Source organism: Pan troglodytes, chromosome 22 (assembly GCF_028858775.2).
Source record: "Pan troglodytes isolate AG18354 chromosome 22, NHGRI_mPanTro3-v2.0_pri, whole genome shotgun sequence".
In the NCBI taxonomy this organism is placed as follows: Eukaryota; Metazoa; Chordata; class Mammalia; order Primates; family Hominidae; genus Pan; species Pan troglodytes.
Window position 1 is genome coordinate 7,513,249 of NC_072420.2, and position 27,416 is coordinate 7,540,664.

The following is a 27,416-nucleotide window of genomic DNA, read 5'->3' on the forward strand; positions in this document are numbered from 1 at the left end:
TTGTGTTGATTCCATTCCATTCCATTCGAGTTCATTCCAATCCATTCCATTCCATTCGGGTTGTTTCCATTCCATTCTGGTTGATTGCTTTGCATTCTATTTCACTCAATTCCATACCATTCCATTCCATTCTGGTTTAATGCTTTGCATTCTATTCCATTCCATTCCGTTTCCTTCCATTCGGGTTGAATGCATTCCATTCCATTCCATTGCAATCCATTCCATTTGGGTTGATTCCTTTCCATTCCATTCCATTCCATTCGGTTTGATTCCATTGCATTCCATTCCGTTCCATTCCATTGCATTCGGTTTGCTTCCATTGCATTCCTTTCCATTCCATTCTATTCCATTCCATTCCGTTCCGTTCCATTCCTTTCCATTCTATTCCATTCCAATCCATACGAGTTGATTCCATTGCATTCCATTCCATTCCATTCCAATCAGTTCCATTCCATTCAATTCGAGTTGATTCCAATCCATTCCATTCCATTCAGGTTGACTCCATTCCATTCCATTCCATTCGGTTTGATTCCATTCCATTCCATTCCATTCAATCCCATTCCATTCCATTCCATTCTGGTTGATTCCATTCCATTCCATTCCATTCAATTCCATTCCATTCGGGTTGCTTCCATTGCATTCCATTCCATTCCATTCCATTCGAGTTGATTCCATTCCAATCCATTCCATTGCATTCCATTCCATTCGGGTTGATTCCATTCCATTCCATTCCATTCGAGTTGACTCCACTCCATTCCATTCCATTCGGTTTGATTCCATTCCATTCCGTTCCATTCCATTCCATTCGTATTGATTCCATTCCATTCCATTCCATTTGATTCCATTCCATTCGGGTTGATTCCAATACATTCCATTCCATTGCATTCCATTCCATTCGGGTTGATTCCATTCCATTCAATTCCATTCGAGTTGATTCCATTCCATTCCATTCCATTCATGTTGAGTCGATTCCATTGCATTCCATTGCATTCCATTCCATTCGGTTTGATTCCATTCCATTCCATTCCATTCCATTCCATTCTCGTTGATTCCATTCCATTCTTTTCCATTCCATTCCATTCCATTCCATTCCATTCCATTCCATTCGGGTTGCTTCCATTGCATTCCATTCCATTCCATTCCATTCCATTCGAGTTGATTCCAATCCATTCCATTCCATTCCATTCCATTCTGGTTGATTGCTTCTCATTCTATTCCATTCCATTGCATTGCATTCGATTCCATTCTTGTTGACTGATTGGCATTCAATTCCATTCCATTCCATTCCATTCCATTCCATTCGAGTTGATTCCATTCCATTGCATTCCTTTCCATTCGGGTTGATTCCATTCCATTCCATTCCATTCTGGTTGATTCCATTCCATTCCATTCCATTCCATTCGTGTTGCTTCCATTTCATTCCATTCCATTCCATTCCATTCCATTCCATTCCATTCCATTCCATTCGAGTTGATTCCAATCCATTCCGTTACATTCGGGTTGATTCCATTCCATTCCATTCCATTGCATTCCATTCCATTCGGGTTGATTCCATTCCATTCCATTCCATTCCATTCCATTCGCGTTGACTCCACTCCATTCCATTCCGTTCGGTTTGATTCCATTCCATTCCGTTCCATTCCATTCCATTCGTATTGATTACATTCCATTCCATTCCATTTGATTCCATTCCATTCGGGTTGATTCCATTCCATTCCATTCCATTGCATTCCATTCCATTCGGGTTGATTCCATTCCATTCAATTCCATTCGAGTTGATTCCATTCCATTCCATTCCATTCATGTTGATTCGATTCCATTGCATTCCATTGCATTCCATTCCATTCGGTTTGATTCCATTCCATTCCATTCCATTCCATTCCGTTCTCGTTGATTCCATTCTATTCTATTCCATTCCATTCCATTCCATTCGGGTTGCTTCCATTGCATTCCATTCCATTCCATTCGAGTTGATTCCAATCCATTCCATTCCATTCGGGTTGATTCCTTTCCATTCCATTCCATTCCATTCTGGTTGATTGCTTTGCATTCTATTCCATTTCATTCCATTGCATTTGATTCCATTCTTGTTGACTGATTTGCATTCAATTCCATTCCATTCCATTCCATTCCATTCCATTCCATTCCATTCCATTCAGGTTGATTCCATTCCATTGCATTCCTTTCCATTCGGGTTGATTCCATTCCATTCCATTCCAATCCATTCCATTCGAGTTGATTCCATTCCATCCCATTCCATTCGGGTGGATTCCATTCCATTCCATTTAATTGCCTTCCATTCCTTTCGGGTTGATTCCATTCCATTCCATTCGGGTTGATTCCATTCCATTCCATTCCATTCCATTCCTTTCGGTTTGATTCCATTCCATTCCATTCCATTCCATTCGGATTGATTCCATTCCATTGCATTCCATTCCATTCCATTTCATTCGGGTTGATTCCATTCCATTCCATTCCATTCCATTCGGTTTGATTCCATTCGTTTCCTTTCTTTCCATTCCATTCCATTCCATTCCATTCCAATCCATTCGGGTTGAATCCATTCCATTTCATTCTTGTTGATTCCATTCAATTCTATTCCATTCCATTCGGCTTGATTCCATTCCATTCCATTCCATTCCATTCCATTCCATTCGAGTTGACTCCACTCCATTCCATTCCGTTCGGGTTGATTCCATTCCATTCCGTTCCATTCCATTCCATTCCATTCAGATTGATTCCATTCCATTCCATTCCATTTGATTCCATTCCATTCGGGTTGATTCCATTCCATTCCATTCCATTGCATTCCATTCCATTCGGGTTGATTCCATTGCATTCCATTCCATTCGAGTTGATTCCATTCCATTCCATTCCATTCGTGTTGATTCGTTTGCATTGCATTCCATTGCATTCCATTCCATTCGGGTTGATTCCATTCCATTCCATTCCATTCCATTCCATTCCATTCGGTTTGATTGCATTCCATTCCATTCCATTCCTATCCATTCCATTCCATTCGGGTTGATTCCATTCCATTCCATTCCCTTCCATTGCAGTCCATTAGGGTTGATTCCATTCCATTACATTCCATTCCATTCGGGTTGATTACACACCATTCCATTCCATTCTGGTTGATTCCATTGCATTCCATTCCATTCCATTGCATTCCACTGGGGTTGATTCCATTCCATTCCATTCCATTTCATTCCATTCCATTCCATTCCATTCCATTCCATTCCATTCGGGTTGATTGCATTCCATTCCATTCCATTCGACTTGATTCCTCTCCATTCCATTCCATGCGGGTTGTATCCATTCCATTCCATTCCGTTCCATTCCGTTCATTTCCATTCCATTCCATTCCATTCCGGTTGATTCCATTCCATTCCATTCCATTCAGGTTGAATCTATTCCATTCCATTCCATTCCATTTGATTTGATTCCACTGTATTCCATTCCATTCGGGTTGATTCTATTCCATTCCATTTGGATTGATTGCATTCCATTCCATTCCATTCCACTCCACTCGGGTTGATTCCATTCCATTCCATTCCATTCCATTGCATTCCATTCCATTGGAGTTGATTCCATTCCATACCTTTCCTTTCCATTCGTGATGTTTCGATTCCATTCCATTCCATTGCATTCCATTCCATTCGAGTTGATTCCGTTCCATTCCATTGCATTCCATTCCATTCCATTCCATTCTGTTTGATTCCATTCCATTCCATTACATTCCATTCGAGTTCTTTCCTTTCCATTTTATTCCATTCCATTCCATTCCATTGCATTCCATTCCATTCCATTCCGGTGGATTCCATTCCATTCCATTCCCTCCACTCCATTCCATTCCATTTCATTCCACTCCACTCCATTCCTTTCCATTCCATTCCACTCATATTGATTCAATTCCACCCCATCCCATTCCATTACTTAGCATTCCAATCCACTCCAATCGGGTTGATTCAATTCCATTCGATTCCATTCCATACCATTCCATTCTGTTCCATTCCATTCCATTCCTTTTGAGTTGATTCCATTCCATTCCTTTCCATTCAGGTTGTATCCATGCCATTCCATTCCATTCCATTCCAATCCATTCGTGTTGATTCGATTCCATTCCATTCCATTGAATTGCACTCCTTTCGGCTTGATTCCATTCCATTCCATTCCAGTCCATTCGGGTTGACTCCATTCCATTCAATTCCATTCCATTCCTTTCCATTCCATTTCATTCCATTCCATTCGGATTGATTCCTTTCCATTCCATTCCATTCCATTCCATTCCATTCCATTCCATTCCATTCCATTCCATTCGGGTTGATTCCTTTCCATTCCATTCAATTCCATTCGTGTTGATTCCATTCCATTCCATTCCATTCCTTTCCATTCCATTCGGGTTTATTCCATTGCATTTCTTTCCATTCCATTCCATTCCATTCCATTGCAATCCATTCCATCCATTTCATTCCATGCTTGTTTATTCCATTCCATTCCATTACATTACATTCGGGTTTCTCCATTCCATTCCACTCCATTCCATTCCATTCCATTCCTTTCCATTCCATTCCATTCTATTCCATACAAGTTGAATCCGGTGCATTGCATTCCATTCCATTCCAATCCATTCCACTCGGTTTGATTCCATTCCCCTCCATTCCATTGCATTCCATTCCAATCGGGTTGATTATATTCCATTCCATTCCATTCCATTTCATTCGAGTTGATTCCATTCCACTCCATTCCTTTCGGATTGATTCCATTCCATTCCATTCCATTCCACTCCATTCCGTTCCATTCGGGTTGATTCCATTCCTCTCCATTCCATTCCATAACATTCGGGTTGCTTCCATTGCATTCCATTCCATTCATTTCCTTTCGATTCCATTCCATTCCATTTGTGTTGATTCCATTCCATTCCATTCCATTCCATTCCATTCCATTCCATTCCATTCGAGTTGATTCGAATCCATTCCATTCCATTCGGGTTGTTTCCATTCCATTCTGGTTGATTGCTTTGCATTCTATTCCAATCAATTCCATACCATTCCATTCCATTCTGGTTGACTGCTTTGCATTCTATTCCATTCCATTCCATTTCCTTCCATTCGGTTTGATTCCATTCCGTTCCATTCCATTGCAATCCATTCCATTTGGGTTGATTCCTTTCCATTCCATTCCATTCCATTCGGTTTGATTCCATTCCATTCCATTCCATTCCTTTCCATTCCATTCGGGTTGCTTCCATTGTATTCCTTTCCATTCCATTCCATTCCATTCCACTCCATTCCATTCCATTTCATTCCACTCCACTCCATTCCTTTCCATTCCATTCCACTCATATTGATTCAATTCCACCCCATTCCATTCCATTACTTTGCATTCCAATCCACTCCAATCGGGTTGACTCAATTCCATTCGATTCCATTCCATACCATTCCATTCCGTGCCATTCCATTCCATTCCATTCCTTTTGAGTTGATTCGATTACATTCCATTCCATTCGTGTTGTATCCATTCCATTACATTCCATTGCATTCCATTCCATTCATTTCCTTTCGATTCCATTCCATTCTATTCGGGTTGCTTCCATTGCATTCCATTCCATTCCATTCGAGTTGATTCGATTCCATTCCATTCCATTCGTGTTGTATCCATTCCATTACATTCCATTGCATTCCATTCCATTCTGGTTGATTCCATTCCTTTCCATTCCAATCCATTCCATTCGAGTTGATTCCATTCCATTCCATTCCATTCCATTCCATTCGGGTGGATTTCATTCCATTCCATTCCATTGCCTTCCATTCCTTTCGGGTTGATGCCATTCCATTCCATTCCATTCCATTCCATTGGGGTTGATTCCATTCTGTTACAATCCATTCCATTCCATTCCATTGCATTCCATTCCATTCCATTCCATTCCATTCGAGTTGATTCCATTCCATTCGGGTTGATTCCATTCCATTCCATTCCATTCCTTTTCTGTTGATTCCATTCCATTCCATTCGGTTTGATTCCATTCTTTTCCATTCCATTCCATTGCATTCCATTCCATTCCACTCCATTCCATTCCATTCGTGTTGTTTCCATTCCATTCCATTCCATTCCATTCAGGTTGATTCGATTCCATTCCATTCCATTCCATTCGAGATGATTGCACACCGTTCCATTACATTCGTTTTGATGCCATTCCACTCCATTCCATTCTATTCCATTCCATTTATTTCGGATTGATTCCATTCCATTCCGTGCCATTCCATTCCATTCCATTCCTTTTGAGTTGATTCGATTCCATTCCATTCCATTCGTGTTGTATCCATTCCATTACATTCCATTGCATTCCATTCCATTCTGGTTGATTCGATTCCTTTCCATTCCAATCCATTCCATTCGAGTTGATTCCATTCCATTCCATTCCATTCGGGTGGATTTCATTCCATTCCATTCCATTGCCTTCCATTCCTTTCGGGTTGATGCCATTCCATTCCATTCCATTCCATTCCATTGGGGTTGATTCCATTCTGTTACAATCCATTCCATTCCATTCCATTCCATTCCATTCGAGTTGATTCCATTCCATTCGGGTTGATTCCATTCCATTCCATTCCATTCCATTCCATTCCATTCCATTCCATTCGTGTTGATTCCATTCCATTCCATTCCATTCCTTTTCTGTTGATTCCATTCCATTCCATTCGGTTTCATTCCGTTCTTTTCCATTCCATTCCATTGCATTCCATTCCATTCCACTCCATTCCATTCCATTCGTGTTGTTTCCATTCCGTTCCATTCCATTCCATTCAGGTTGATTCGATTCCATTCCATTCCATTCCATTCGAGATGATTGCACACCGTTCCATTCCATTTGTTTTGATGCCATTCCACTCCATTCCATTCCATTCCATTCCATTATATTCGGGTTGAATCGATTCGATTCCATTGCATTCGATTCCATTTGAGTTGATTCCAATCCATTCCAATCCATTCGAGTTGATTCGATTCCATTCCATTCCATTGAATTCCACTCCTTCGGGTTGATTCCATTCCATTACATTACATTCGGGTTGACTCAATTCCATTCAATTCCATTCCATTCCTTTCCATTCCATTTCATTCCATTCCATTCGGGTTGATTCCTTTCCATTCCATTCCATTCCATTCGTGTTGATTCCATTCCATTCCATTCCATTCCTTTCCATTCCATTCGGGTTTATTCCATTGCATTTCTTTCCATTCCATTCCATTCCATTCCATTCCAATCCATTCCATTCCATTTCATTCCATGCGGGTTTATTTCATTCCATTCCATTCCATTCCATTACATTACATTCGGGTTTCTCCATTCCATTCCACTCCATTCCATTCCATTCCATTCCTTTCCATTCCATTCCATTCTATTCCATACCAGTTGAATCCAGTGCATTGCATTCCATTCCATTCCAATCCGTTCCATTCGGGTTGATTCCATTCCACTCCATTCCATTGCATTCCATTCCAATCGCGTTGATTATATTCCATTCCATTCCATTCCATTCCACTCGAGTTGATTCCTTTCCACTCCATTCCATTCGGATTGATTCCATTCCATTCCATTCCATTCCACTCCATTCCGTTCCATTCGGGTTGATTCCATTCCATTCCATTCCATTCCATTACATTCGGGTTGCTTCCATTGCATTCCATTCCATTCATTTCCTTTCGATTCCATTCCATTCCATTTGTGTTGATTCCATTCCATTCCATTCCATTCCATTCCATTCCATTCCATTCGAGTTGATTCCAATCCTTTCCATTCCATTTGGGTTGTTTCCATTCCATTCTGGTTGATTGCTTTGCATTCTATTTCACTCAATTCCATACCATTCCATTCCATTCTGGTTGAATGCTTTGCATTGTATTCCATTCCATTCCGTTTCCTTCCATTCGGGTTGATTCCATTCCATTCCATTCCATTGCAATCCATTCCATTTGGGTTGATTCCTTTCCATTCCATTCCATTCCATTCAGTTTGATTGCATTCCATTCCATTCCGTTCCATTCCATTGCATTCGGGTTGCTTCCATTGAATTCCTTTCCATTCCATTCTATTCCATTCCATTCCGTTCCGTTCCATTCCTTTCCATTCTATTCCATTCCAATCCATACGAGTTGATTCCATTGCATTCCATTCCATTCCATTCCAATCTGTTCCATTCCGTTCAATTCGAGTTGATTCCAATCCATTCCATTCCATTCAGGTTGACTCCATTCCATTCAATTCCAATCCATTCCATTCCATTCGAGTTGATTCCATTCCATTCCATTCCATTCGGGTTGATTCTATTCCATTCCATTCCATTCCATTCCATTCTGGTTGATTCCATTCCATTCCATTCAATTCCATTCCATTCGGGTTGCTTCCATTGCATTCCATTCCATTCCATTCCATTCCAATGCATTCCATTCCAATCCATTCGAGTTGATTCCAATCCATTCCATTCCATTCGGGTTGATTCCATTCCAATCCATTCCATTGCATTCCATTCCATTCGGGTTGATTCCATTCCATTCCTTTCCATTCCATTCCATTCCATTCCATTCGAGTTGACTCCACTCCATTCCATTCCGTTCGGTTTGATTCCATTCCATTCCGTTCCATTCCATTCCATTCGTATTGATTCCATTCCATTCCATTCCATTTGATTCCATTCCATTCGGGTTGATTCCATTCCATTCTATTCCATTGCATTCCATTCCATTCGGGTTGATTCCATTCCATTCAATTCCATTCGAGTTGATTCCATTCCATTCCATTCCATTCATGTTGATTCGATTCCATTGCATTCCCTTCCATTCTTTTTGATTCCATTCCATTCCATTCCATTCCATTCCATTCTCGTTGATTCCATTCCATTATATTCCATTCCATTCCATTCCATTCCATTCCATTCGGGTTGCTTCCATTGCATTCCATTCCATTCCATTCCATTCCATTCGAGTTGATTCCAATCCATTCCATTCCATTCCATTCCATTCTGGTTGATTGCTTTGCATTCTATTCCATTCCATTCCATTGCATTCGATTCCATTCTTGTTGACTGATTTGCTTTCCATTCCATTCCATTCCATTCCATTCCATTCCATTCGGGTTGATTCCATTCCATTGCATTCCTTTCCATTCGGGTTGATTCCATTCCATTCCATTCCATTCTGGTTGATTCCATTCCATTCCATTCCATTCCATTCGGGTTGCTTCCATTGCATTGCATTCCATTCCATTCCATTCCATTCCATTCCATTCGAGTTGATTCCAATCCATTCCATTACATTCGGGTTGATTCCATTCCATTCCATTCCATTGCATTCCATTCCATTCGGGTTGATTCCATTCCATTCCTTTCCATTCCATTCCATTCCAGTTGACTCCACTCCATTCCATTCCGTTCGGTTTGATTCCATTCCATTCCGTTCCATTCCATTCCATTCGGATCGATTCCATTCCATTCCATTCCATTTGATTCCATTCCATTCGGGTTGATTCCATTCCATTCCATTCCATTGCATTCCATTCCATTCGGGTTGATTCCGTTCCATTCAATTCCATTCGAGTTGATTCCATTCCATTCCATTCCATTCATGTTGATTCGATTCCATTGCATTCCATTGCATTCCATTCCATTCGGTTTGATTCCATTCCATTCCATTCCATTCCATTCCATTCCATTCCATTCCGTTCTCGTTGATTCCATTCCATTCTATTCCATTCCATTCCATTCCATTCCATTCGGGTTGCTTCCATTGCATTCCATTCCATTCCATTCGAGTTGATTCCAATCCATTCCATTCCATTCGGGTTGATTCCTTTCCATTCCATTCCATTCCATTCTGGTTGATTGCTTTGCATTCTATTCCATTCCATTCCATTGCATTCGATTCCATTCTTGTTGACTGATTTGCATTCCATTCCATTCCATTCCATTCCATTCCATTCCATTCGGGTTGATTCCTTTCCATTGCATTCCATTCGGGTGGATTCCAATCCATTCCATTAAATTGCCTTCCATTCCTTTCGGGTTGATTCCATTCCCTTCCATTCCATTCCATTCCATTCGGTTTGATTCCATTCCATTCCATTCCATTCCATTCGGATTGATTCCATTCCATTGCATTCCATTCCATTCCATTTCATTCGGGTTGATTCCATTCCATTCCATTCCATTCCGTTCGGTTTGATTCCATTCGTTTCCTTTCTTTCCATTCCATTCCATTCCATTCCATTCCATTCCATTCCAATCCATTCGGGTTGAATCAATTGCATTTCATTCTTGTTGATTCCATTCAATTCTATTCCATTCCATTCGGCTTGATTCCATTCCATTCCATTCCATTCCATTCCATTCGAGTTGACTCCACTCCATTCCATTCCGTTCGGGTTGATTCCATTCCGTTCGGGTTGATTCCATTCCATTCCGTTCCATTCCATTCCATTCCATTCAGATTGATTCCATTCCATTCCATTCTATTTGATTCCATTCCATTCGGGTTGATTCCATTCCATTCCATTCCATTGCATTCCATTCCATTCGGGTTGATTCCATTGCATTCCATTCCATTCGTGTTGATTCCATTCCATTCCATTCCTTTCCATTCCATTCCATTCGGGTTGATTCCATTCCATTCCATTCCCTTCCATTGCAGTCCATTAGGGTTGATTCCATTCCATTACATTCCATTCCATTCGGGTTGATTCCATACCATTCCATTCCATTCTGGTTGATTCCATTGCATTCCATTCCATTCCATTGCATTCCACTCGGGTTGATTCCATTCCATTCCATTCCATTTCATTCCATTCCATTCCATTCCATTCCATTCCATTCCATTCCATTTCATTCCATTCCATTCCATTCCATTCCATTCCATTCCATTCCATTCCATTCCATTTCATTCCATTCCATTCCATTCCATTCCATTCCATTCCATTCCTTTCCATTCCGGTTGATTCCATTCCATTCCATTCCATTCGACTTGATTCCTCTCCATTCCATTCCATGCGGGTTGAATCCATTCCATTCCATTCCGTTCCATTCCATTCCGTTCCATTCCATTCCATTCCATTCCATTCCGGTTGATTCCATTCCATTCCATTCCATTCAGGTTGAATCCATTCCATTCCATTCCATTCCATTTGATTTGATTCCACTGTATTCCATTCCATTCGCGTTGAGTCTATTCCATTCCATTTGGATTGATTGCATTCCATTCCATTCCATTCCACTCCACTCGGGTTGATTCCATTCCATTCCATTCCATTCCATTGCATTCCATTCCATTGGAGTTGATTCCATTCCATACCATTCCTTTCCATTCGTGATGTTTCGATTCCATTCCATTCCGTTGCATTCCATTCCATTCGAGTTGATTCCATTCCATTCCATTGCATTCCATTCCATTCCATTCCATTCTGTTTGATTCCATTCCATTCCATTACATTCCATTCGATTTCCTTCCTTTCCATTTTATTCCATTCCATTCCATTCCATTGCATTCCATTCCATTCCGGTTGATTCCATTCCATTCCATTCCATTCCCTCCACTCCATTCCATTCCATTTCATTCCACTCCACTCCATTCCTTTCCATTCCATTCCACTCATATTGATTCAATTCCACCCCATCCCATTCCATTACTTTGCATTCCAATCCACTCCAATCGGGTTGATTCAATTCCATTCGATTCCATTCCATACCATTCCATTCTGTTCCATTCCATTCCATTCCTTTTGAGTTGATTCCATTCCATTCCATTCCATTCCATTCGGGTTGTATTCATGCCATTCCATTCCATTCCATTCCAATCCATTCGTGTTGATTCGATTCCATTCCATTCCATTGAATTGCACTCCTTTCGGGTTGATTCCATTCCATTCCATTCCATTCCATTCGGGTTGACTCCATTCCATTCAATTCCATTCCATTCCTTTCCATTGCATTTCATTCCATTCCATTCGGATTGATTCCTTTCCATTCCATTCCATTCCATTCCATTCCATTCCATTCCAATCCATTCCATTCCATTTCCTTCCATGCTTGTTTATTCCATTCCATTCCATTCCATTCCATTACATTACATTCGGGTTTCTCCATTCCATTCCACTCCATTCCATTCCATTCCATTCCATTCCTTTCCATTCCATTCCATTCTATTCCATACAAGTTGAATCCGGTGCATTGCATTCCATTCCATTCCAATCCATTCCATTCGGTTTGATTCCATTCCACTCCATTCCATTGCATTCCATTCCAATCGGGTTGATTATATTCCATTCCATTCCATTCGAGTTGATTCCATTCCACTCCATTCCTTTCGGATTGATTCCATTCCATTCCATTCCATTCCACTCCATTCCGTTCCATTCGGGTTGATTCCATTCCTCTCCATTCCATTCCATTACATTCGGGTTGCTTCCATTGCATTCCATTCCATTCATTTCCTTTCGATTCCATTCCATTCCATTTGTGTTGATTCCATTCCATTCCATTCCACTCCATTCCATTCCATTCCATTCCATTCGAGTTGATTCGAATCCATTCCATTCCATTCGGGTTGTTTCCATTCCATTCTGGTTGATTGCTCTGCATTCTATTCCAATCAATTCCATACCATTCCATTCCATTCTGGTTGACTGCTTTGCATTCTATTCCATTCCATTCCATTTCCTTCCATTCGGGTTGATTCCATTCCGTTCCATTCCATTGCAATCGATTCCACTTGGGTTGATTCCTTTCCATTCCATTCCATTCCATTCGGTTTGATTCCATTCCATTCCATTCCATTCCTTTCCATTCCATTCGGGTTGCTTCCATTGCATTCCTTTCCATGCCATTCCATTCCATTCCATTCCATTCCGTTCCATTCCATTCCTTTCCATTCCACTCCATTCCAATCCATACGAGTTGATTCCATTGCAATCCATTCCATTCCATTCCAATCTATTCCATTCCATTCAATTCGAGTTGATTCCAATCCATTCCATTCCATTCAGGTTGACTCCATTCCATTCAATTGCAATCCATTCCATTCCATTCGAGTTGATTCCATTCCATTCCATTCCATTCCATTCGTGTTGATTCCATTCCATTGCATTCCATTCTGGTTGATTCCATTCCATTCCATTCCATTCGGGTTGCTTCCATTGCATTCCATTCCATTCCATTCCATTCGAGTTGATTCCAATCCATTCCATTACATTCGGGTTGATTCCATTCCATTCCATTCCATTGCATTCCATTCCATTCGGGTTGATTCCATTCCATTCCATTCCATTCCATTCCATTCGAGTTGACTCCACTCCATTCCATTCCGTTCGGTTTGATTCCATTCCATTCCGTTCCATTCCATTCCATTCGGATTGATTCCATTCCATTCCATTCCATTTGATTCCATTCCATTCGGGTTGATTCCATTCCATTCCATTCCATTGCAATCCAATCCATTTGGGTTGATTCCTTTCCATTCCATTCCATTCCATTCAGTTTGATTCCATTCCATTCCATTCCGTTCCATTCCATTGCATTCGGGTTGCTTACATTGCATTCCTTTCCATTCCATTCTATTCCATTCCATTCCGTTCCGTTCCATTCCTTTCCATTCTATTCCATTCCAATCCATACGAGTTGATTCCATTGCATTCCATTCCATTCCATTCCAATCTGTTCCATTCCGTTCAATTCGAGTTGATTCCAATCCATTCCATTCCATTCAGGTTGACTCCATTCCATTCAATTCCAATCCATTCCATTCCATTCGAGTTGATTCCATTCCATTCCATTCCATTCGGGTTGATTCCATTCCATTCCATTCCATTCCATTCCATTCTGGTTGATTCCATTCCATTCCATTCAATTCCATTCCATTCGGGTTGCTTCCATTGCATTCCATTCCATTCCATTCCATTCCAATGCATTCCATTCCAATCCATTCGAGTTGATTCCAATCCATTCCATTCCATTCGGGTTGATTCCATTCCAATCCATTCCATTGCATTCCATTCCATTCGGGTTGATTCCATTCCATTCCTTTCCATTCCATTCCATTCCATTCCATTCGAGTTGACTCCACTCCATTCCATTCCGTTCGGTTTGATTCCATTCCATTCCGTTCCATTCCATTCCATTCGTATTGATTCCATTCCATTCCATTCCATTTGATTCCATTCCATTCGGGTTGATTCCATTCCATTCCATTCCATTGCATTCCATTCCATTCGGGTTGATTCCATTCCATTCAATTCCATTCGAGTTGATTCCATTCCATTCCATTCCATTCATGTTGATTCGATTCCATTGCATTCCATTCCATTCTTTTTGATTCCATTCCATTCCATTCCATTCCATTCCATTCTCGTTGATTCCATTCCATTATATTCCATTCCATTCCATTCCATTCCATTCCATTCGGGTTGCTTCCATTGCATTCCATTCCATTCCATTCCATTCCATTCGAGTTGATTCCAATCCATTCCATTCCATTCCATTCCATTCTGGTTGATTGCTTTGCATTCTATTCCATTCCATTCCATTGCATTCGATTCCATTCTTGTTGACTGATTTGCTTTCCATTCCATTCCATTCCATTCCATTCCATTCGGGTTGATTCCATTCCATTGCATTCCTTTCCATTCGGGTTGATTCCATTCCATTCCATTCCATTCTGGTTGATTCCATTCCATTCCATTCCATTCCATTCGGGTTGCTTCCATTGCATTGCATTGCATTCCATTCCATTCCATTCCATTCCATTCGAGTTGATTCCAATCCATTCCATTACATTCGGGTTGATTCCATTCCATTCCATTCCATTGCATTCCATTCCATTCGGGTGGATTCCATTCCATTCCTTTCCATTCCATTCCATTCCAGTTGACTCCACTCCATTCCATTCCGTTCGGTTTGATTCCATTCCATTCCGTTCCATTCCATTCCATTCGGATCGATTCCATTCCATTCCATTCCATTTGATTCCATTCCATTCGGGTTGATTCCATTCCATTCCATTCCATTGCATTCCATTCCATTCGGGTTGATTCCATTCCATTCAATTCCATTCGAGTTGATTCCATTCCATTCCATTCCATTCATGTTGATTCGATTCCATTGCATTCCATTGCATTCCATTCCATTCGGTTTGATTCCATTCCATTCCATTCCATTCCATTCCATTCCATTCCGTTCTCGTTGATTCCATTCCATTCTATTCCATTCCATTCCATTCCATTCGGGTTGCTTCCATTGCATTCCATTCCATTCCATTCGAGTTGATTCCAATCCATTCCATTCCATTCGGGTTGATTCCTTTCCATTCCATTCCATTCCATTCTGGTTGATTGCTTTGCATTCTATTCCATTCCATTCCATTGCATTCGATTCCATTCTTGTTGACTGATTTGCATTCCATTCCATTCCATTCCATTCCATTCCATTCCATTCCATTCCATTCCATTCGGGTTGATTCCTTTCCATTGCATTCCATTCGGGTGGATTCCAATCCATTCCATTAAATTGCCTTCCATTCCTTTCGGGTTGATTCCATTCCACTCCATGCCATTCGGGTTGATTCCATTCCATTCCATTCCATTCGGTTTGATTCCATTCCATTCCATTCCATTCCATTCGGATTGATTCCATTCCATTGCATTCCATTCCATTCTATTTCATTCGGGTTGATTCCATTCCATTCCATTCCATTCCATTCCATTCCATTCCAATCCATTCGGGTTGAATCAATTGCATTTCATTCTTGTTGATTCCATTCAATTCTATTCCATTCCATTCGGCTTGATTCCATTCCATTCCATTCCATTCCATTCGAGTTGACTCCACTCCATTCCATTCCGTTCGGGTTGATTCCATTCCATTCCGTTCCATTCCATTCCATTCCATTCAGATTGATTCCATTCCATTCCATTCTATTTGATTCCATTCCATTCGGGTTGATTCCATTCCATTCCATTCCATTGCATTCCATTCCATTCGGGTTGATTCCATTGCATTCCATTCCATTCGGGTTGATTCCATTCAATTCCATTCCTTTCCATTCCATTCCATTCGGGTTGATTCCATTCCATTCCATTCCCTTCCATTGCAGTCCATTAGGGTTGATTCCATTCCATTACATTCCATTCCATTCGGGTTGATTCCATACCATTCCATTCCATTCTGGTTGATTCCATTGCATTCCATTCCATTCCATTGCATTCCACTCGGGTTGATTCCATTCCATTCCATTCCATTTCATTCCATTCCATTCCATTCCATTCCATTCCCTTCCATTCCTTTCCATTCCGGTTGATTCCATTCCATTCCATTCCATTCGACTTGATTCCTCTCCATTCCATTCCATGCGGGTTGAATCCATTCCATTCCATTCCGTTCCATTCCATTCCGTTCCATTCCATTCCATTCCATTCCATTCCGGTTGATTCCATTCCATTCCATTCCATTCAGGTTGAATCCATTCCATTCCATTTGATTTGATTCCACTGTATTCCATTCCATTCGCGTTGAGTCTATTCCATTCCATTTGGATTGATTGCATTCCATTCCATTCCATTCCACTCCACTCGGGTTGATTCCATTCCATTCCATTCCATTCCATTGCATTCCATTCCATTGGAGTTGATTCCATTCCATACCTTTCCTTTCCATTCGTGATGTTTCGATTCCATTCCATTCCGTTGCATTCCATTCCATTCGAGTTGATTCCATTCCATTCCATTGCATTCCATTCCATTCCATTCCATTCTGTTTGATTCCATTCCATTCCATTACATTCCATTCGATTTCCTTCCTTTCCATTTTATTCCATTCCATTCCATTCCATTGCATTCCATTCCATTCCGGTTGATTCCATTCCATTCCATTCCATTCCCTCCACTCCATTCCATTCCATTTCATTCCACTCCACTCCATTCCTTTCCATTCCATTCCACTCATATTGATTCAATTCCACCCCATCCCATTCCATTACTTTGCATTCCAATCCACTCCAATCGGGTTGATTCAATTCCATTCGATTCCATTCCATACCATTCCATTCTGTTCCATTCCATTCCATTCCTTTTGAGTTGATTCCATTCCATTCCATTCCATTCCATTCAGGTTGTATTCATGCCATTCCATTCCATTCCATTCCAATCCATTCGTGTTGATTCGATTCCATTCCATTCCATTGAATTGCACTCCTTTCGGGTTGATTCCATTCCATTCCATTCCATTCCATTCGGGTTGACTCCATTCCATTCAATTCCATTCCATTCCTTTCCATTGCATTTCATTCCATTCCATTCGGATTGATTCCTTTCCATTCCATTCCATTCCATTCCATTCCATTCGGGTTGACTCCTTTCCATTCCATTCAATTCCATTCGTGTTGATTCCATTCCATTCCATTCCATTCCTTTCCATTCCATTCGGGTTTATTCCATTGCATTTCTTTCCATTCCATTCCATTCCATTCCAATCCATTCCATTCCATTTCCTTCCATGCTTGTTTATTCCATTCCATTCCATTCCATTCCATTCCATTACATTCGGGTTTCTCCATTCCATTCCACTCCATTCCATTCCATTCCATTCCATTCCTTTCCATTCCATTCCATTCTATTCCATACAAGTTGAATCCGGTGCATTGCATTCCATTCCATTCCAATCCATTCCATTCGGTTTGATTCCATTCCACTCCATTCCATTGCATTCCATTCCAATCGGGTTGATTATATTCCATTCCATTCCATTCGAGTTGATTCCATTCCACTCCATTCCTTTCGGATTGATTCCATTCCATTCCATTCCATTCCACTCCATTCCGTTCCATTCGGGTTGATTCCATTCCTCTCCATTCCATTCCATTGCATTCGGGTTGCTTCCATTGCATTCCATTCCATTCATTTCCTTTCGATTCCATTCCATTCCATTTGTGTTGATTCCATTCCATTCCATTCCACTCCATTCCATTCCATTCCATTCCATTCGAGTTGATTCGAATCCATTCCATTCCATTCGGGTTGTTTCCATTCCATTCTGGTTGATTGCTCTGCATTCTATTCCAATCAATTCCATACCATTCCATTCCATTCTGGTTGACTGCTTTGCATTCTATTCCATTCCATTCCATTTCCTTCCATTCGGGTTGATTCCATTCCGTTCCATTCCATTGCAATCGATTCCACTTGGGTTGATTCCTTTCCATTCCATTCCATTCCATTCGGTTTGATTCCATTCCATTCCATTCCATTCCTTTCCATTCCATTCGGGTTGCTTCCATTGCATTCCTTTCCATGCCATTCCATTCCATTCCATTCCATTCCGTTCCATTCCATTCCTTTCCATTCCACTCCATTCCAATCCATACGAGTTGATTCCATTGCAATCCATTCCATTCCATTCCAATCTATTCCATTCCATTCAATTCGAGTTGATTCCAATCCATTCCATTCCATTCAGGTTGACTCCATTCCATTCAATTCCAATCCATTCCATTCCATTCGAGTTGATTCCATTCCATTCCATTCCATTCGTGTTGATTCCATTTCATTGCATTCCATTCTGGTTGATTCCATTCCATTCCATTCCATTCGGGTTGCTTCCATTGCATTCCATTCCATTCCATTCCATTCCATTCCATTCCATTCCATTCCATTCCATTCGAGTTGATTCCAATCCATTCCATTACATTCGGGTTGATTCCATTCCATTCCATTCCATTGCATTCCATTCCATTCGGGTTGATTCCATTCCATTCCATTCCATTCGAGTTGACTCCACTCCATTCCATTCCGTTCGGTTTGATTCCATTCCATTCCGTTCCATTCCATTCCATTCGGATTGATTCCATTCCATTCCATTCCATTTGATTCCATTCCTTTCGGGTTGATTCCATTCCATTCCATTCCATTGCATTCCATTCCATTCGGGTTGATTCCATTCCATTCAATTCCATTCGAGTTGATTCCATTCCATTCCATTCCATTCATGTTGATTCGATTCCATTGCATTCCATTGCATTCCATTCCATTCGGTTTGATTCCATTCCATTCCATTCCATTCCATTCCATTCCATTCCATTCCGTTCTCGTTGATTCCATTGCATTCTATTCCATTCCATTCCATTCCATTCGAGTTGCTTCCATTGCATTCCATTCCATTCCATTCGAGTTGATTCCAATCCATTCCATTCCATTTGGGTTGATTCCTTTCCATTCCATTCCATTCCATTCTGGTTGATTGCTTTGCATTCTATTCCATTCCATTCCATTGCATTCGATTCCATTCTTGTTGACTGATTTGCATTCAATTCCATTCCATTCCATTCCATTCGGGTTGATTCCATTCCATTCCATTCCATTCCATTGCATTCCTTTCCATTCGGGTTGATTCCATTCCATTCCATTCCAATCCATTCCATTCGAGTTGATTCCATTCCATTCCATCCCATTCGGGTGGATTCCATTCCATTCCATTAAATTGCCTTCCATGCCTTCCGGGTTGATTCCATTCCATTGCATTCGGGTTGATTCCTTTCCATTCCATTCCATTTCATTTCATTCCATTCCATTCCATTCCATTCCATTCCGTTTGATTCCATTCCATTCCATTCCATTCCATTCCATTCCATTCCATTCGGATTGATTCCATTCCATTGCATTCCATTCCATTCCATTTCATTCGGGTTGATTCCATTCCATTCCATTCCATTCCATTCCATTCCATTCGGGTTGAATCCATTCCATTTCATTCTTGTTGATTCCATTCAATTCTATTCCATTCCATTCGGCTTGTTTCCATTCCATTCCATTCCATTCCATTCCATTCCATTGCATTCCATTCGAGTTGACTCCACTCCATTCCATTCCGTTCGGGTTGATTCCATTCCATTCCGTTCCATTCCATTCCATTCCATTCAGATTGATTCCATTCCATTCCATTCCATTTGATTCCATTCCATTCGGGTTGCTTCCATTCCATTCCATTCCGTTGCATTCCATTCCATTCGGGTTGACTCCATTCCACTCAATTCCATTCCATTCCTTTCCATTCCATTTCATTCCATTCCATTCGGATTGATTCCTTTCCATTCCATTCCATTCCATTCCATTCCATTCCATTCCATTCTGGTTGATTCCTTTCCATTCCATTCGTGTTGATTCCATTCCACTCCATTCCTTTCCATTCCATTCGGGTTTATTCCATTGCATTTCTTTCCATTCCATTCCATTCCATTCCATTCCATTCCAATCCATTCCATTCCATTTCATTCCATACGGGTTTATTCCATTCCATTCCATTCCATTCCATTCCATTATATTACATTCGGGTTTCTCCATTCCATTCCACTCCATTCCATTCCATTCCATTCCATTGCATTCCATTCCATTCGAGTTCACTCCATTGCATTCCATTCCATTCGAGTTGATGCCATTCCATTCCATTCCATTCCATTCGTGTTGATTCGATTGCATTGCATTCCATTGCCTTCCATTCCATTCGGGTTGATTCCATTCCATTCCATTCCATTCCATTCCATTCCATTCAATTCCATTCCATTCGGGTTGATTGCATTCCATTCCATTCCATTCCTTTCCATTCCATTCCATTCGGGTTGATTCCATTCCATTCCATTCCCTTCCATTGCAGTCCATTAGGGTTGATTCTATTCCATTCCATTCGGGTTGATTCCATACCATTCCATTCCATTCTGGTTGATTCCATTGCATTCCATTCCATTCCATTGCATTCCACTCGGGTTGATTCCAATCCATTCCATTCCATTCCATTCCATTCTGGTTGATTGCTTCTCATTCTATTCCATTCCATTGCATTGCATTCGATTCCATTCTTGTTGACTGATTGGCATTCAATTCCATTCCATTCCATTCCATTCCATTCCATTCGAGTTGATTCCATTCCATTGCATTCCTTTCCATTCGGGTTGATTCCATTCCATTCCATTCCATTCTGGTTGATTCCATTCCATTCCATTCCATTCCATTCGTGTTGCTTCCATTTCATTCCATTCCATTCCATTCCATTCCATTCCATTCCATTCCATTCGAGTTGATTCCAATCCATTCCGTTACATTCGGGTTGATTCCATTCCATTCCATTCCATTGCATTCCATTCCATTCGGGTTGATTCCATTCCATTCCATTCCATTCCATTCCATTCGCGTTGACTCCACTCCATTCCATTCCGTTCGGTTTGATTCCATTCCATTCCATTCCATTTGATTCCATTCCTTTCGGGTTGATTCCATTCCATTCCATTCCATTGCATTCCATTCCATTCGGGTTGATTCCATTCCATTCAATTCCATTCGAGTTGATTCCATTCCATTCCATTCCATTCATGTTGATTCGATTCCATTGCATTCCATTGCATTCCATTCCATTCGGTTTGATTCCATTCCATTCCATTCCATTCCATTCCATTCCATTCCATTCCATTCCGTTCTCGTTGATTCCATTGCATTCTATTCCATTCCATTCCATTCCATTCGAGTTGCTTCCATTGCATTCCATTCCATTCCATTCGAGTTGATTCCAATCCATTCCATTCCATTTGGGTTGATTCCTTTCCATTCCATTCCATTCCATTCTGGTTGATTGCTTTGCATTCTATTCCATTCCATTCCATTGCATTCGATTCCATTCTTGTTGACTGATTTGCATTCAATTCCATTCCATTCCATTCCATTCGGGTTGATTCCATTCCATTCCATTCCATTCCATTGCATTCCTTTCCATTCGGGTTGATTCCATTCCATTCCATTCCAATCCATTCCATTCGAGTTGATTCCATTCCATTCCATCCCATTCGGGTGGATTCCATTCCATTCCATTAAATTGCCTTCCATGCCTTCCGGGTTGATTCCATTCCATTGCATTCGGGTTGATTCCTTTCCATTCCATTCCATTTCATTTCATTCCATTCCATTCCATTCCATTCCATTCCGTTTGATTCCATTCCATTCCATTCCATTCCATTCCATTCCATTCCATTCGGATTGATTCCATTCCATTGCATTCCATTCCATTCCATTTCATTCGGGTTGATTCCATTCCATTCCATTCCATTCCATTCCATTCCATTCGGGTTGAATCCATTCCATTTCATTCTTGTTGATTCCATTCAATTCTATTCCATTCCATTCGGCTTGTTTCCATTCCATTCCATTCCATTCCATTCCATTCCATTGCATTCCATTCGAGTTGACTCCACTCCATTCCATTCCGTTCGGGTTGATTCCATTCCATTCCGTTCCATTCCATTCCATTCCATTCAGATTGATTCCATTCCATTCCATTCCATTTGATTCCATTCCATTCGGGTTGCTTCCATTCCATTCCATTCCGTTGCATTCCATTCCATTCGGGTTGACTCCATTCCACTCAATTCCATTCCATTCCTTTCCATTCCATTTCATTCCATTCCATTCGGATTGATTCCTTTCCATTCCATTCCATTCCATTCCATTCCATTCCATTCCATTCTGGTTGATTCCTTTCCATTCCATTCGTGTTGATTCCATTCCACTCCATTCCTTTCCATTCCATTCGGGTTTATTCCATTGCATTTCTTTCCATTCCATTCCATTCCATTCCATTCCATTCCAATCCATTCCATTCCATTTCATTCCATACGGGTTTATTCCATTCCATTCCATTCCATTCCATTCCATTATATTACATTCGGGTTTCTCCATTCCATTCCACTCCATTCCATTCCATTCCATTCCATTGCATTCCATTCCATTCGAGTTCACTCCATTGCATTCCATTCCATTCGAGTTGATGCCATTCCATTCCATTCCATTCCATTCGTGTTGATTCGATTGCATTGCATTCCATTGCCTTCCATTCCATTCGGGTTGATTCCATTCCATTCCATTCCATTCCATTCCATTCCATTCAATTCCATTCCATTCGGGTTGATTGCATTCCATTCCATTCCATTCCTTTCCATTCCATTCCATTCGGGTTGATTCCATTCCATTCCATTCCCTTCCATTGCAGTCCATTAGGGTTGATTCTATTCCATTCCATTCGGGTTGATTCCATACCATTCCATTCCATTCTGGTTGATTCCATTGCATTCCATTCCATTCCATTGCATTCCACTCGGGTTGATTCCAATCCATTCCATTCCATTCCATTCCATTCTGGTTGATTGCTTCTCATTCTATTCCATTCCATTGCATTGCATTCGATTCCATTCTTGTTGACTGATTGGCATTCAATTCCATTCCATTCCATTCCATTCCATTCCATTCGAGTTGATTCCATTCCATTGCATTCCTTTCCATTCGGGTTGATTCCATTCCATTCCATTCCATTCTGGTTGATTCCATTCCATTCCATTCCATTCCATTCGTGTTGCTTCCATTTCATTCCATTCCATTCCATTCCATTCCATTCCATTCCATTCCATTCGAGTTGATTCCAATCCATTCCGTTACATTCGGGTTGATTCCATTCCATTCCATTCCATTGCATTCCATTCCATTCGGGTTGATTCCATTCCATTCCATTCCATTCCATTCCATTCGCGTTGACTCCACTCCATTCCATTCCGTTCGGTTTGATTCCATTCCATTCCGTTCCATTCCATTCCATTCGTATTGATTACATTCCATTCCATTCCATTTGATTCCATTCCATTCGGGTTGATTCCATTCCATTCCATTCCATTGCATTCCATTCCATTCGGGTTGATTCCATTCCATTCAATTCCATTCGAGTTGATTCCATTCCATTCCATTCCATTCATGTTGATTCGATTCCATTGCATTCCATTGCATTCCATTCCATTCGGTTTGATTCCATTCCATTCCATTCCATTCCATTCCATTCCGTTCTCGTTGATTCCATTCCATTCTATTCCATTCAATTCCATTCCATTCGGGTTGCTTCCATTGCATTCCATTCCATTCCATTCGAGTTGATTCCAATCCATTCCATTCCATTCGGGTTGATTCCTTTCCATTCCATTCCATTCCATTCTGGTTGATTGCTTTGCATTCTATTCCATTCCATTCCATTGCATTTGATTCCATTCTTGTTGACTGATTTGCATTCAATTCCATTCCATTCCATTCCATTCCATTCCATTCCATTCCATTCCATTCAGGTTGATTCCATTCCATTGCATTCCTTTCCATTCGGGTTGATTCCATTCCATTCCATTCCAATCCATTCCATTCGAGTTGATTCCATTCCATCCCATTCCATTCGGGTGGATTCCATTCCATTCCATTTAATTGCCTTCCATTCCTTTCGGGTTGATTCCATTCCATTCCATTCGGGTTGATTCCATTCCATTCCATTCCATTCCATTCGGTTTGATTCCATTCCATTCCATTCCATTCCATTCGGATTGATTCCATTCCATTGCATTCCATTCCATTCCATTTCATTCGGGTTGATTCCATTCCATTACATTCCATTCCATTCGGTTTGATTCCATTCGTTTCCTTTCTTTCCATTCCATTCCATTCCATTCCATTCCATTCCAATCCATTCGGGTTGAATCCATTCCATTTCATTCTTGTTGATTCCATTCAATTCTATTCCATTCCATTCGGCTTGATTCCATTCCATTCCATTCCATTCCATTCCATTCCATTCGAGTTGACTCCACTCCATTCCATTCCGTTCGGGTTGATTCCATTCCATTCCGTTCCATTCCATTCCATTCCATTCAGATTGATTCCATTCCATTCCATTCCATTTGATTCCATTCCATTCGGGTTGATTCCATTCCATTCCATTCCATTGCATTCCATTCCATTCGGGTTGATTCCATTGCATTCCATTCCATTCGAGTTGATTCCATTCCATTCCATTCCATTCGTGTTGATTCGTTTGCATTGCATTCCATTGCATTCCATTCCATTCGGGTTGATTCCATTCCATTCCATTCCATTCCATTCCATTCCATTCGGTTTGATTGCATTCCATTCCATTCCATTCCTATCCATTCCATTCCATTCGGGTTGATTCCATTCCATTCCATTCCCTTCCATTGCAGTCCATTAGGGTTGATTCCATTCCATTACATTCCATTCCATTCGGGTTGATTACACACCATTCCATTCCATTCTGGTTGATTCCATTGCATTCCATTCCATTCCATTGCATTCCACTGGGGTTGATTCCATTCCATTCCATTCCATTTCATTCCATTCCATTCCATTCCATTCCATTCCATTCCATTCGGGTTGATTGCATTCCATTCCATTCCATTCGACTTGATTCCTCTCCATTCCATTCCATGCGGGTTGTATCCATTCCATTCCATTCCGTTCCATTCCGTTCATTTCCATTCCATTCCATTCCATTCCGGTTGATTCCATTCCATTCCATTCCATTCAGGTTGAATCTATTCCATTCCATTCCATTCCATTTGATTTGATTCCACTGTATTCCATTCCATTCGGGTTGATTCTATTCCATTCCATTTGGATTGATTGCATTCCATTCCATTCCATTCCACTCCACTCGGGTTGATTCCATTCCATTCCATTCCATTCCATTGCATTCCATTCCATTGGAGTTGATTCCATTCCATACCTTTCCTTTCCATTCGTGATGTTTCGATTCCATTCCATTCCATTGCATTCCATTCCATTCGAGTTGATTCCGTTCCATTCCATTGCATTCCATTCCATTCCATTCCATTCTGTTTGATTCCATTCCATTCCATTACATTCCATTCGAGTTCTTTCCTTTCCATTTTATTCCATTCCATTCCATTCCATTGCATTCCATTCCATTCCATTCCGGTGGATTCCATTCCATTCCATTCCCTCCACTCCATTCCATTCCATTTCATTCCACTCCACTCCATTCCTTTCCATTCCATTCCACTCATATTGATTCAATTCCACCCCATCCCATTCCATTACTTTGCATTCCAATCCACTCCAATCGGGTTGATTCAATTCCATTCGATTCCATTCCATACCATTCCATTCTGTTCCATTCCATTCCATTCCTTTTGAGTTGATTCCATTCCATTCCTTTCCATTCAGGTTGTATCCATGCCATTCCATTCCATTCCATTCCAATCCATTCGTGTTGATTCGATTCCATTCCATTCCATTGAATTGCACTCCTTTCGGCTTGATTCCATTCCATTCCATTCCAGTCCATTCGGGTTGACTCCATTCCATTCAATTCCATTCCATTCCTTTCCATTCCATTTCATTCCATTCCATTCGGATTGATTCCTTTCCATTCCATTCCATTCCATTCCATTCCATTCCATTCCATTCCATTCCATTCGGGTTGATTCCTTTCCATTCCATTCAATTCCATTCGTGTTGATTCCATTCCATTCCATTCCATTCCTTTCCATTCCATTCGGGTTTATTCCATTGCATTTCTTTCCATTCCATTCCATTCCATTCCATTGCAATCCATTCCATCCATTTCATTCCATGCTTGTTTATTCCATTCCATTCCATTACATTACATTCGGGTTTCTCCATTCCATTCCACTCCATTCCATTCCATTCCATTCCTTTCCATTCCATTCCATTCTATTCCATACAAGTTGAATCCGGTGCATTGCATTCCATTCCATTCCAATCCATTCCACTCGGTTTGATTCCATTCCCCTCCATTCCATTGCATTCCATTCCAATCGGGTTGATTATATTCCATTCCATTCCATTCCATTTCATTCGAGTTGATTCCATTCCACTCCATTCCTTTCGGATTGATTCCATTCCATTCCATTCCATTCCACTCCATTCCGTTCCATTCGGGTTGATTCCATTCCTCTCCATTCCATTCCATAACATTCGGGTTGCTTCCATTGCATTCCATTCCATTCATTTCCTTTCGATTCCATTCCATTCCATTTGTGTTGATTCCATTCCATTCCATTCCATTCCATTCCATTCCATTCCATTCCATTCCATTCGAGTTGATTCGAATCCATTCCATTCCATTCGGGTTGTTTCCATTCCATTCTGGTTGATTGCTTTGCATTCTATTCCAATCAATTCCATACCATTCCATTCCATTCTGGTTGACTGCTTTGCATTCTATTCCATTCCATTCCATTTCCTTCCATTCGGTTTGATTCCATTCCGTTCCATTCCATTGCAATCCATTCCATTTGGGTTGATTCCTTTCCATTCCATTCCATTCCATTCGGTTTGATTCCATTCCATTCCATTCCATTCCTTTCCATTCCATTCGGGTTGCTTCCATTGTATTCCTTTCCATTCCATTCCATTCCATTCCACTCCATTCCATTCCATTTCATTCCACTCCACTCCATTCCTTTCCATTCCATTCCACTCATATTGATTCAATTCCACCCCATTCCATTCCATTACTTTGCATTCCAATCCACTCCAATCG